The 14540-nt window shown below is 32.8% G+C and overlaps 1 pseudogene; it reads left to right on the top strand.

The window, feature by feature from the left end:
- Nucleotides 1–249: 249 nt before the first annotated feature.
- LOC134229257 (uncharacterized) lies at nucleotides 250–13471 on the top strand (annotated as a pseudogene).
- The last annotated feature ends 1069 nt before the right edge of the window (nucleotides 13472–14540 follow it).

The following is a 14540-nucleotide window of genomic DNA, read 5'->3' as shown; positions in this document are numbered from 1 at the left end:
CGACGACAAACTACGACGGACGATAGGGAAATCCAAGATGGCTGGCGGTGTACCACGGACTTGACCCATGAACTGTGTATGACTTGAACTTTAATTTTTTTTTTCTCAAATTTGGACCGTTAAATTATTATGATTTATAAGTGATTTATTTATAGAAAAGGGGTTTCATTGTTTAAAAGGTGTTATTTTAGATAAGATTTTTTTTATATCAAATTAATTCTTTTGAAAAATATTTGTGAAATAAGCAAAATGAATAAGAGGGAGTTACAAAAACGTGTTCATGGGCTTGAAAAGGAATTACTGAAATGTGATTTAAAACGTGATGTTCCCCACTTTGTGAATCCTTATTTCAAAGATCGAAAAATTCAAAAGTTCAATGGAAATAATGTACCAGTTGATGATTGGATCGATGAGCTGGCTTCTGTGTTCCATGCTATACATATGTCTGTTGCTGAAAAATGTGATCTTATTTATTCGCTTCTTGAGGGTGAAGCTAAGGATGAAATCAAATTTCGCTCGAATATTCGCTCTGCACCAAATGAAATGTTGGAATGTCTACGTAAAGCCTTCGGTTACATTTGTTTTACCCTAATGAAAATCATTATAAAATTACAAGTGATAAATACACATAACACACAAGACCAAATTACCGAAGTCATTCTGGGGTATGAATACAGGGACTACGCCATTACAGTTTAAACAAATTGAAAAATTGATGTCTTGTATACTATTCCTTTGTATTTCTTTGTTGCAAAAATATAGTTTATCATATTAGATTGAAAAATAAAGAAAACTTTGATTATTGTTATCTGTTTTATTGTGCACTATTTTCGTTTGCAGATTTTGTTTTGTGAACAAATGAACTCTGGCTGGAAGTTTGGATTAAGCTGTTCCAAAAGCTGTTCTATCAATTGCAACTTACATGAAGGATAAGAATGGAATTTTAATTCAAAAAATCAAAATTGCGGAAAATACAGAGGCTTATAAATATAAGTATTGAATTATCATTTTTTGAAAGATGCAGTCTCATAACTGCAATGGTGTGTGCGAACAAATTTTCATAACGTGCTAACGCGCGTTACTCAAACTTGTTTGCACACACAATTGCAGTTATGAGACTGCATCTTTCAAAAAATGATAATTCAATGCTTAAATATCACTATTTTGTTATATGATAATTTATCTAGGAAACATGCATGGCAAACGTTTCTTTATTTTCTTTTATCACCGTAAAAGGCGTCAAAGCTCTGCGTGTTGACTTGAAAACTCATCTTACACCATGATGATAATATGTACTTATCTCTAGTTGAATATTTTCTTGGATATTGATTGGCTAAAAGACCGTTTCTAAAATTTCAACGAGTAATATAATGTTTTACGGAAATCAAAATATAAACAAATATTTATTCACTGCCGCGATGTTCAAAAAGGATATACTGGTACTAATATTTACAACGATTCACACCTCCTCCACACACACACACACACCCTCACACACACTATGGAAATATTAAAGAAGTAAAATGTTATTATGATGATAATCTGAGTCGTTTATTAATTCAAATCTACTCTAGGAAATATTCTGAAGAAAAAATACGTCTTTTCTTTTCGTCTCTATTCTGGAAAACATTTTCAATTGTTTCATGAATTTGCTTGGTCACAGGAGATTGTCATTCTTTTTCTATTTATTTTTTTTTTAGCTTAAAGTTTTCCTATCAATTCTTCCCCAGCTATCTTTCCTTGATTTTCTTCCTTAATTCAGACTTTATAAGAGACACAATTTAAAATTGTCTACTTTTAAAACTATTTAGGGTCTTCCGTCTTCAGCGGAAGACCCTTCTATTATTCTATTGTTTCTTTTTCACTTTTATTATTAGGGTCTTCCGTCTCCAACGGAAGACCCTACTATTATTCTATTGTTTCTTTTTCACTTTTATTATTATTCTTTTTTTTTTCTTTACAATTTTTGTGCAGAAGATTTCTCGGAGATGACTCGACCGATTTACTTCAAATTTTCGGAGAAGGTGTATCTTTATCTAAAGCTTATACGTTTTTTTCATTTTTTGGAAATTCACTTCCGGTCTAGAGTTATCGCCCTTTGATCGAAATTTTGATGACCTCCTTGTCTGTGATGGAACTCAAAAACGGCTCAAGCTAGAAAGCTGATTTTTTCAGGCATGATAGAGGACATGTTGCCATATTGCAACATGGTCAGGATATTTTCCGGAAGTGCCTAGTATGGGAGCTCGGTAGGGGTCAAAATTTAGGACACGAATCATGACCGATTTTTTGAGACGTTTCGCATCATATCTTTTAAAGTATAAATATTTTGTTAAAACATATTGAACATCATTTGTGCAGAACATCGAGATCTTTCATATTATACCAAGAAAAAAACGCTGACTCATCACATTAAGGGCAAAAAGGGGCCAGAAGTCTTTAATCGATAACTCTTTGACAATCAATATTTTGGTATATATTACTGAACAAAAAATGTTAAGCTTAACAATCTACAACTATATATTATGATATTCATGTCGTATGGTACATAATTAGGGGCCACAAGGGGCCAGAATGCTAAATCTTTGATGCTTTATATCTCGAAAGGGAGAAATATTTTGATAAGCAATATTGAACAAAAGATGTTCAAAATAATGTTCTGAACAATATGCAACCTTTCATTTTTTGCTAAACGTCCCCATTAAGGAGTTGAAGGGTTGGCCCCTAAATATTTCTTTTGCTATTAACTCAAAAACGAAAAAGAATTTCTGAATAGTTATTGAACAAAAAATGTTTAAAATTTTAAGATCTTTAAGATGAGATCTCAAAATAGGGGCTAGGCACTCGAATTAGGGGCCAAAAGGGGCCAAAAGTCTTTTTTCGATAACTCTTTATCAGTTAATATTTTGTAATACATTACTGAAGCAAAGATGTTTATCTCAACCATCTACAACTATATATTATGGTTTTTATATCGTATGGTACATAATTAGGGGCCACAAGGGGCCAGAATGCTAAATCTTTGATGCTTTATATCTCGAAAGGGAGAAATATTTTGATAAGCAATATTGAACAAAAGATGTTCAAAATAATGTTCTGAACAATATGCAACCTTTCATTTTTTGCTAAACGTCCCCATTAAGGAGTTGAAGGGTTGGCCCCTAAATATTTCTTTTGCTATTAACTCAAAAACGAAAAAGAATTTCTGAATAGTTATTGAACAAAAAATGTTTAAAATTTTAAGATCTTTAAGATGCGATCTCAAAATAGGGGCTGGGCACTCGAATTAGGGGCCAAAAGGGGCCAAAAGTCTTTTTTCGATAACTCTTTATCAGTTAATATTTTGTAATACATTACTGAAGCAAAGATGTTTATCTCAACCATCTACAACTATATATTATGGTTTTTATATCGTATGGTACATAATTAGGGGCCACAAGGGGCCAGAATGCTAAATCTTTGATGCTTTATATCTCGAAAGGGAGAAATATTTTGATAAGCAATATTGAACAAAAGATGTTCAAAATAATGTTCTGAACAATATGCAACCTTTCATTTTTTGCTAAACGTCCCCATTAAGGAGTTGAAGGGTTGGCCCCTAAATATTTCTTTTGCTATTAGCTCAAAAACGAAAAAGAATTTCTGAATTGTTATTGAACAAAAAATGTTTAAAATTTTAAGATCTTTAAGATGAGATCTCAAAATAGGGGCTGTGCACTCGAATTAGGGGCCAAGAGGGGCCAAAAGTCTTTTTTCGATAACTCTTTATCAGTTTATATTTTGTAATACATTACTGAAGCAAAGATGTTTATCTCAACCATCTACAACTATATATTATGGTTTTTATATCGTATGGTACATAATTAGGGGCCACAAGGGGCCAGAATGCTAAATCTTTGATGCTTTATATCTCGAAAGGGAGAAATATTTTGATAAGCAATATTAAACAAAAGATGTTCAAAATAATGTTCTGAACAATATGCAACCTTTCATTTTTTGCTAAACGTCCCCATTTAGGAGTTGAAGGGTTGGCCCCTAAATATTTCTTTTCTATTAGCTCAAAAACGAAAAAGAATTTCTGAATAGTTATTGAATAAAAAATGTTTAAAGTCTAAAGATTTTTAAGATGAGATCCCGAAAAAGGGGCTTGGCATTCGAATTAGGGGCCAAGAAGGGCCAAAAATATTTTTTCGCTAACTCTTTATCAGTTAATATTTTGTAATACATTACTGAAGCAAAGATGTTTATCTCAACAATCTACAACTATATATTATGGGTTTTCTGTCGTATGATACATAATTAGGGGCCACAAGGGGCCAGAATGCTTAATCTTTGATGCTTTATAACTCGAAAGTGAGAAATATTTTGATAAGCAATATTGAACAAAAGATGTTCAAAATGATGTTCTGAATAATATGCAACCTTTCATTTTTTGCTAAACGTCTCCATTAAGGAGTTGAAGGGTTGGCCCCTAAATATTTCTTTTGCTAATAGCTCAAAAACGAAAAAGAATTTCTGAACAGTTCTTGAACACAAAATGTTCAAAATCTAAAGATCTTTAAGATGAGATCCCGACAAAGGGGCTGGGCACTCGAGTTAGGGGCCAAGAGGGGCCAAAAGTCTTCAATCGCTAACTCTTTATCAGTTAATATTTTGTAATACATTACTGAAGCAAAGATGTTTATCTCAACCATCTACAACTATATATTATGATTTTTATGTCGTATGGTACATAATTAGGGGCCACAAGGGGCCAGAATGCTAAATCTTTGATGCTTTATATCTCGAAAGGAAAAAATATTTTGATAAGCAATATTGAATAAAAGATGTTCAAAATAATGTTCTAAACAATATGCAACCTTTTATTTTTTGCTAAACGTACCCATTAAGGAGTTGAAGGGTTGGCCCCCAAATATTTCTTTTACTAATAGCTCAAAAACGAAAAAGAATTTCTGAATAGTTGTTGAGCAAAAAGTGTTCAAAATCTTAAGAGCTTTAAGATGATATGAATAAAAAGGGCCGATTCTTAAAATTAGGGGCCGTTAGGGACCAAAGGCCGATTTTTTAAGTCTTTAATGTTCAATGACTTTTTACAGATTGTGGTAAATCATTATTTTAGAATGAAAATCGCAATCAAAATCTTATCTCATCTCATCAAGAATTGGACGGAAGACCCACTCGTTGCTCGCAACGAGATCGTATCTAGTTATTATTATTTTTCTTCGTCCAAATTTTGTGCAGACGATTTCTCAGAGATGCATGGACGGATTTCTTTGAAATTTTCAGAGATGATGTATCATGATCTGAACCTGACCCATTTTTTTTAATTTTTGAAAAATCACTTCCGGTCGGAAGATATCGCCCTTTTATCGAATTTTTAGTGACCATTTTGTCGACACAAAAACTAAAAAACGACGAAAGCTTTAATGTTGTCATTTTCAGGACTAATAGATGACATGTTGTAGTTTTGCACCTATACTTTCAAATCTTCCGTCATTGCTTCCGGTCGATACCGGAAGCGAATTTAAAATACCGAAATTTTCAACATTTTTGTTTTCCAAGATTTTTCTTTGATATTAGATATCTTAACAGTGACTCTTTTGCGAATGCAAAATATGTAATTTGTTTTAGAATCAAAAATGGCAATCTCGAGATTTTCGTGTTTAAAAATTTGAGGCGGTGTTTTCAATGGCTGAATGGTTAGTGCGTCGGATTGTCACGCGGGCAACCCGGGTTCGCTCCCCCGAATGTCCGATTCTTTTTTATCCTTTTTTCTGCTAGATTTTTCTTTTTTTTATTTCAGAATCGGACGGAAGACCCCTCGTTGCTCGCAACGAGATCATATCTAGTTTAAACTTTTTATCTTAATTTTCTTTACACCATCTTCCGCCCATTTCATTTCTCTAAAACTAGGCTTTGATTTCTACTTATATTTTCGGTCTTTTAACATTTTCTGACATTAGTTTTAAAAATAGTTTACTAGTAATTAGCATTAATGAAAGCCTGTACGATAGTCTTGTAATTACATGAAGTTACGTTACTTATTCTATTGAGAATCAATATTACACGGTGATCTTATACGTGTTAATATAGTAATTAGCATTAATGAAAGCCTGTACGATAGTCTTGTAATTACATGAAGTTACGTTACTTATTCTATTGAGAATCAATATTACACGGTGATCTTATACGTGTTAATCTGAATGAAATGAAAGAAATCTCGTTTAAGGCTATATATACATTTTACAAATTCTAAGCAACCTTTCTTGTTTACAAATACAACCTGTCGTCAGTTCCAATGCTCACTGATGTATCAAATGTAAATTTTTAGTTCATAATTTTTTTGATGATTTTTTTTACCACAATTGCGGTTTGTTTTCTTCACACTTTATGCCTTATCATAATAAATGTGGCAAAATCCACTTTTCTCTATGTCAAATGTTTTTTTTTTCTCTCAAGAATTAAAAACAAATGTGTCACAGATCTCATTATAGATATAGGTTAGGAATAATAATGACTTCATCCCTTTCAGAGGCCTCTCATTGTAAATTGGCTTATTACAAATTTAGCGCAATCACTGGTATTGAGATTTTTTGGCATCAGTGCAGCGCACTTTCGGTCCACATGTTGTATTTAAAAATGATTTATATGCATTAATTATGAATTTGTGCATCATAGTCATCGCCAAGGCCGCTTAAATATGAATTATGCATTTTTCAGTACACATACACTGTATCTTTGCTTTTGTGTAAGTTTCAATCGTCCATACATAGTACTAAAGGTTGAATAGAATTATACTTTGAATGTATACATATAGAAGAAGATGTGTTAGTGAAACTCCGATGTCCGTTTATGGCATGACGAAGGTTAAACTTTCTCAAAAGCATTCAAATATGTTGGTATATAATTGAAGGTCTTCTCATAAGAAATAAAATGGTGGAAAATGTAAGACCTTGCAACACCTGTTCAAATTTTATGGACAAGATTTTATTTTTTATTTAATTAAAAAGCCAGGGTCAAGGTAAAAGAGTCAATGTTGTTGGTTTCTAAAAAAGGTCTTGTCACAAGGATTACATATGTGAAGTATGAAAGTCCTGGTCCTAAATGTTCACAAACCATGATCATGGATAAAGTTTTCTAAAAATAGGCTCAAATCCAACTTTGATATTGAATACTATTCGTTATCCCCATGCCCGTCATCCTTTGAAAGGATTACATACGTGAAGTATGAAAGTCGTAGCACCAACCGTTCAAAAAAAAAAAAAAAGTTATGGCCAAGGTAAAAGTTTGGTATTTTTGTGTAAAAGTGTGTTAAACTCCAAGGTCAAAAAGTCAAATATAATGGTACCCAAAGAAAACTCCTGTCAGAAGGAATACACCTATGAAATATAAAAGCCATTACCCCATCGAGTAAAAACTTTTCGACAAGGTTATACTTTTTGAGAGCAAATAGCTATACAGACAGATGGACAGACGTATAGGGTAAAACTATGTTTCCAGAATCTTCGATTACGGGGGCATTAAAAGTACTTTAAAATTATACTATGTAATATTTTTACAAGCCAGGAAAATGTTAAATATTGAAAAAAGCCTTATTTCCATCGAATGAATCAAGAATATGTAACCAGTTATTTAAACATAATACAACGAACAACATGGTTGCCTGGCACATGAAATTTACCGACAATAATCACCATGAATTAATTTATGTTTCGAACATTTATGATTATTTTTATAGATAATTTTCTAGTCATTTGGGGGGAGAGGATTAGATATTTTTTTCATATTTTACGTGACTTATTATCTGAGCTTGTGAGTCTGATCCCCTTTCTTTTGTGTAAAATATTTTATTTTCCTTTGTTGTTATTATTACAAGACAGAAGCCAAGTCAACTGATCAAGTTTTTCATGGATTAAAAGAAAATAATAAAAGTATTGAAAGTGAAAAAATGTCATTTATTTAAGCAAAAAAAAAAAACACATATTACGGGGGTCAGAAAAGACTAGCGAAAACTTAGAAAGAACACAAAAAATCTTTGGTATCATATCTGACCCCCTAAAATTAAATATAGCATAAAGCAGGCACTGATATGCCTGCCATCAAAACAGGGTTGGAAAAAAGAAAATAGTAATTGAAAAAAAAGTGGAAGAAAGGGGGTGGATGAGGGTTTTTTCGACAAAAATTTTTCCTTGCAATTTAGTGTGACTTTCTCCTCTGGTAAATAAGAAACAATTATCACGTGATTGAGAGAAGCCGCGCTGATTGGCTGTAAATTAAAACAATTGTGTCATAGATTAAAAATAGGTAATTGATCCCGACATAAATAGTTTGTAAGTAGTTTGTAGCCAGGCGAGCATTTGAAGACATAAAACATCGATGCACTTACACAATACATTAGTAAATAAACTTTCATTTTGCTTATTTGTATGCTAAAAAATTATATATTTGATTATTCAATGTAGGGTACTTTATGCTCAAAGGCGGATCCAGAAATTGAAGTTAGAGGGGGCGCCAAAAGTAGGCAAGGGGCCTTGGGCCGCCTTGAGGCCCCCAGTGGGTCCAGGGAGAAGCTCTGGATTCTAGAGATTCTGTAGGGTAAAAATGAGGTCTACCGAGTAGACATTTTTACTTTTTCTCGATCAAACTATGATTTACACTAACTTTGACAATTTTAGGGGGCGCGCACCCGGTGCGCCCCTCACCTGAAATCCGCCACTGATGCTGGTATCTAGACCTTAAATGCACGAATAACCATGAAGCAGAGTGTAGAATGATGAATTATACCATAACTGTTGCGTCAGAAAGGTTGCAACGTAGTGTAGTCGAGTTGCATGCCCAACCATTCAAGTTTTCTTTCATGCATTGTTTTCACTGATAAGAGAGATAAAGTAAAATTGCGATTGCAAGCACAACATGAACGTTTTCTGAATTATTATTGTCGGTAAGTGCAGTTAAGAAAATGTACTTTCTTTTTTACTCTACGTACAGAAACATCTATATGTCAACTAAACCTTTCATTTCTTTAATTGCAGTAATCCTTCTGTTACGCAATGAGGGATTTTTCGTTCAGACAGCATGTGATGATATAGATGCTACTGTTTGTGAAAAGTTTCGGGATAAACAGGATATTTGCTTTGACCAATGTCTGTCAAAGCTTTGTCTTAGAACATGTCTAAGATGTCGTAAGTCTCTGTCTCTCTTTCTTTCTTTTTTTCTCTCTCTCTCTTATTCTCTCTCAATCATCTGGTAATTCGCCACAATTAAGAAAACATTTACTAAGTTTTAAGAAATGCTTTTGAATATTCATAAGAATTAAGGACTGCCATATGACAATGGCGTACATATGAAGATCTTTAATTGTCAGGAATTTGTTTCAGCATTGAAATGTTACAACTGTGATTCTGTGATGAACGTAAGCGATTGCAATTCTACATTGGAGTGTCCTGACAATAGCATGGTGTGTCTTTTTGTGTTAAAATATTTTATTCATGAACAGAAAATTTATTTTGAGCATATAGGTTTGGCTAAATTCATCTCGTTGAAGTGACACATCTATATTTCAAGGATATTTTTAACAAAGTCTGCTTTATACCATGACAATATCCACCTTCGAGGAAGAATTTTTAATATTTTTGTGCAAAACATCCTGATATTACCTAAAACAAACAAACAAAGATCAAGCTTATACTTATAAGATTTAATTTTCCGGTGCATTGTTAGCGAATCCTTAGGAGCAGATTCTTCTATGACTTACCGTTTGGGCTGTGCAACTTATGATGTGAGTTCCTGTTAACTTAGTGTTTGAGTAAGGTACACATGTTTTTGATTTTTTTTTCAGCTCTAGAGAATATTTAGTGTACATATATATGTGCTTGATTTCACTGAGCTTTTGACATTTTCATTGGTTGAATTTAGGCATATTCCATACTTTTTGATTTTTAATTCATCTCCGTAAACTGAAAAATGATTTTTTAAAAATATATTTGTTTTATAACCAAAAAATGTTTTACTTTGAATACAGGTGTGCTTGCGATTATTTGGAGTAACTACAGCTCAGCTCACTATAATCATTGGGAAGAAGACCCTGGAAAAGAGAGCAAATTTGAATGGTGATTGTTGCAACACCGACTTGTGTAACAGATACTCGCCTACACCTACAAGAAGTAGGCGTCAAGCGCTAACTCCAGCTACAGCCATGGAAATAACCACCACTGAAAATATGACATCACCAACAGGTGATAATTATATGCAGTGCATATTATGAAGAAGAAATTTTCAAAAGTGTCTGAAACATATTTACAGAATATGCAGTCTCCCTCGTGGCGCAGTGGTTAGAGAGACTTCTCTAGAGCCGCGAAGTAAGAAATTGATCCTTACGTTGCAGGGTAGAATCCCTCCGCGGGACGTAGATACATGTACCAATCCTTCCGATGAGGCTATATATGTTAAAACTGAGATCCTGTGTCGCAGAAGGTGCTAGTATGAAGAAAGATCCCTAACTGCACAATGACCTTGAGTATAGAGTAAAGGTCTAAATTTGTAGCCCTCTAACGGCAATTTGTCGTATCTCCATACGAGTGAAAAAATATTGACAGGAATATAAACAAGCCAAAAAAAAAAAAAAAAAAAAAAAGACCGAAAACAGCATCTACATATTCACATTTCTCTAAGTAAGTATTTTATAAAATAAAACATGCGTGGACTCTCTCTTTGAAAAAAAAGGTTTTTAAACGAAGCCAAAAGGTTCTTTTATAGATCTCACTTTCCTTAATAATGTTAGACTGGTATTTGAGCTTCTTTAATAAAAATACACATGTTGTTTTTGGTTATTTTTTACCATACATAGTTAAATACTGAGCATAATGTTTACAGGTACACCCAATTCCAAATGTATGGATGTTGACATATCAGCCTGCCAGAGACTATCTAGTCTCAATAAAGCCATATGCTGTGATCCTTGTGTGGTACAGGCTTGTCCAAGAACGTGTGGACAGTGTTGTGAGTGCCCTTTAAATGGAAACATTTGGCACTTTAAAATAGGCACACTCATTTAAAGTTGCATTGCTTTGAAATGAAATATATACATGTCGAAATAACGAACAGTATTTAATTTAAGCTCCAGTCAAACAATACAAATCAGGAGCAGAGCAAACACGGACCTGTACATCATCAGAGGTGGGATCAGTTGCTATAGAGGAGTGAGGATTCCCTGCAGACAACCGTAACACACATTGTGTGTTCCTTATCATAACGAAAATATCCAACAATTCTGAGTGTAAATGGCCTAACAATAATTAATGAAAAGGTCACTCAGCAATTGACTTATTGTATTTACTGACAAGGTCATTTTATCGACTTATTAAATGATTATATTAAATGAGACTGTTGATATTCCTGCTTCATCAACTTGTTTGTTGATAATTTAACTCGATTGAAAAATTGTTCAGAAGATTGTCTTGCTTATACCTTTTTCGTAAAATATGATCAGTTTATATTTATAAAATTTAGAATATCCTCTCTCCCTGTGCTAATCCAAGCAAAATTTTCTCTGTTACGGTTTCTCATTCAAATTGAATTTAAAACACTTATTTAAACATGTTTTCCTTCAGTATTTTTTTTCATTGGTCTAAATTAACAAAATGACTTTTACTTACTTTAGCGGAATGTTATTGGTGTGATCATGTGAAGAATCCTGAACAATGTAACACAACCACACAATGTGGCAGGGAAGAGGTTAAAGCTCGCCTTAGCCTATTTACTTTCTTGTGATTTTATTTAATCCTGTAAATCTTGTTTGAAAATTAAATGTAAGGAAATTTATTTTGAAACATTAAATCATAGTTTTATTGCAGACCTGCTATGTACTGGAGACTCTTTCATACAATGGGGAACGTTTCTACAAGGTTGGATGTATGCATCAGAAGGCAAGTTATTCAAACATTTAGTACTAAATTCATATTCCAATGACTGCGTTTTGATTGTTTTATAAAAGAGCATGTAATGAAAAATGTTGTCTGCTTTTTTGCATGGTAATAAGGATACTTTTGATAGGTCTGCAGTCAGTTCCATACCCAAGCTAGTCATGTCTTTGGTAAGAGAGCAGATCCGGTTGAACTCTCTCTAGATGGGGATTGTTGTTCAAGTGACCTCTGTAACCATTACGCCCTGACCCACGTGACTGCTACTACTCTCCCTCAAGCAGTACGTTGATTACAAATACATGTATGCTTATAATGTTAAGAATTTACCCTAGGTCCATTTGTCAAAGGTTTAATTAAATAGCACGTGATGAAATTTTACCTAATCAACTATAATTGAAAATTTAATATACCGATACTTTATGTTTGGTAATTCAACACTTAACAAGTATTCAAGGTCGTACTATCAAGGTTTTAAAGTATCTACATGGCATAAAAGTACAGGAGGCATAAGGCATACAACATAAGAATGGCTATTAAAAACTCAAGATACCAGCATTTCGTGAAGATCACATACATACTATTCTTAAAACTTATAAAACACATACTGATAGCTTTACATAGCATACACCACTTCAAAACAAAGTACACCTCTACGTACATGTATGTACGATATCTACAAAGAGGTAAATTATTGACAAACATGTTGGTTGATGAAACAAGGTTTTTAATAGTCTCGTTTAAAGTTATATCATTTTGTATGTTCTATGTTTGATACAATGACATTTTTAGCAAATACAATTTATCATTGAGTCAAATGCTGACTGAAGTTTTTCATACTAGTTGTTGGTACATTAATTATACACTGAATTGACGACGGATTTTTCCGTTATTTTCCCGATCATGACTAGGAAAACACAGCGGGTGTGACAGGTCGGCAAGGGATGATCACTCCTCCATGGCACCTGATCCCACCTCTATTGTTTTTAAGGTCCGTGTTTGCTCTTCTCTTATTTTCTATTAGGTTTTTTTTTGGCCTTTTGAGTTTGAATACTGTTCGTTATTTCTATATATTTAGCTCTACCAAAGGAATATATCAACTACTTGTAAGAAACCAATTCTTTTAAATAAATAATTAGGTATTCACTATCCATGTTAAAGGAAAATTGTATCACCATTTCTTTTTATACGGAAATTTATATATATTTAAAATAAAAAAATCGGTATAATGATATAGAAAAAAAAATTTAATCCTATTTCCTATTAAAGCGTGTGCCTACACAGCTGCTAATCACCACTGTCCTGCAAACTTCTTGTAGATTGTAAATGTTATATGATTGGAAGTACTGCTCTAAATTACGATGATGCTATGGTAAGAATGATTACGACATGTATATTCATTATCCTATTCCATTTTCAAAGTCACATTATTTTCTTTATCTAAATTAATACCACTTGTAGAATCTTTTTAGAACTTTTGCAAGACGCACTGTTCCAAACTGGCCGAAAACCTTTCACACGGAGATTACAGAGCACTTGAACATTTTGTATGATCCATAACAGGTTATGAATTTATAAAATGAATTCTTATCTAAGGTACATGTAATTAATTTGTTGCAGAAAATTGTAACTTCAAAATACAAAGGATGTATACATGTAGAAAATATGCAACGTATAGTAGTTTAAAAAAAAAATTTGAATTACTTCGAATCTTTCAACTACACGTATTTAAGCCATGGACTTTCATAATTCATTTCAATTTTTTTTTATCATTTCATCTTCTACTGTTTATCAAAACTTGTTCCGATGTTTTCATTTTATACATTGTAATTCTTTATAATAAATTGGAAGAAAATCTGTTTAGGAGAAGGAAATTAAATCTCTTTATAGAAACAATATGAATGTTGTTATGAAATTGAAAATCTAATCCCTGTTATTTAAAAAAGTGTGCCTTCCAAGCTACAATGTTTCAATGGCAATAATCGCAATGAAGAAATCACAAACCATATTACAGCTTTTTTACAAAAATATTATTAAGTGTAAAGACAACGAAATAAGAAACGGAAAACAGGTATTTTTAAACTAAACTTTAATTGGATTGACAATACCATTATTTAAAAAGGGGTTTTCAAAGAATTCTTCCTGATAATGTTTTTATTTGATTTTTTATAATAAAGTAATTGGAAGGAGCCACGTGTACATTGGAGCTCATGATCCTCACAGAAATGGCGAATTCGTCTGGAATACAAGCGGAAGACATGCAGTTAGTTTTAACTATTTGGGAGCCATATTAGGATTACACAGTCCTAAACCATGTGCAAGTTACTCTCCGGCTCGGCCAGGTCTTCATGCTGAGGATTGTACTGATTCTTTAAGGCCTTTGTGTCAGGCTCCAATGAATTAAAATTGTATGTTTCATCAAAAAATCTTTATTGTTTCTAATTCATATTATATCACAGTATAAAGTGAAGTTCACGTAAAGATAAATGTTTTCATCAAGATTTCTTACACCTTAAACTTAACGTCCGCACCATATAGTCTACAAGTGGAATGAATTTTTTTACCCTAACGCAGTAGAGTATTGATGTTGTATTACATATACTTTAAATAGTTTTAACAATG

Source organism: Saccostrea cucullata, unplaced genomic scaffold, assembly GCF_032062105.1.
Source record: "Saccostrea cucullata isolate Sc308-1 unplaced genomic scaffold, CSIRO_AGI_Scuc_v1 ctg1320, whole genome shotgun sequence".
NCBI classification, from domain to species: Eukaryota; Metazoa; Mollusca; class Bivalvia; order Ostreida; family Ostreidae; genus Saccostrea; species Saccostrea cuccullata.
Note: the sequence above shows the minus strand (reverse complement) of the source record. Positions and strands in the feature narration are given on the sequence as shown.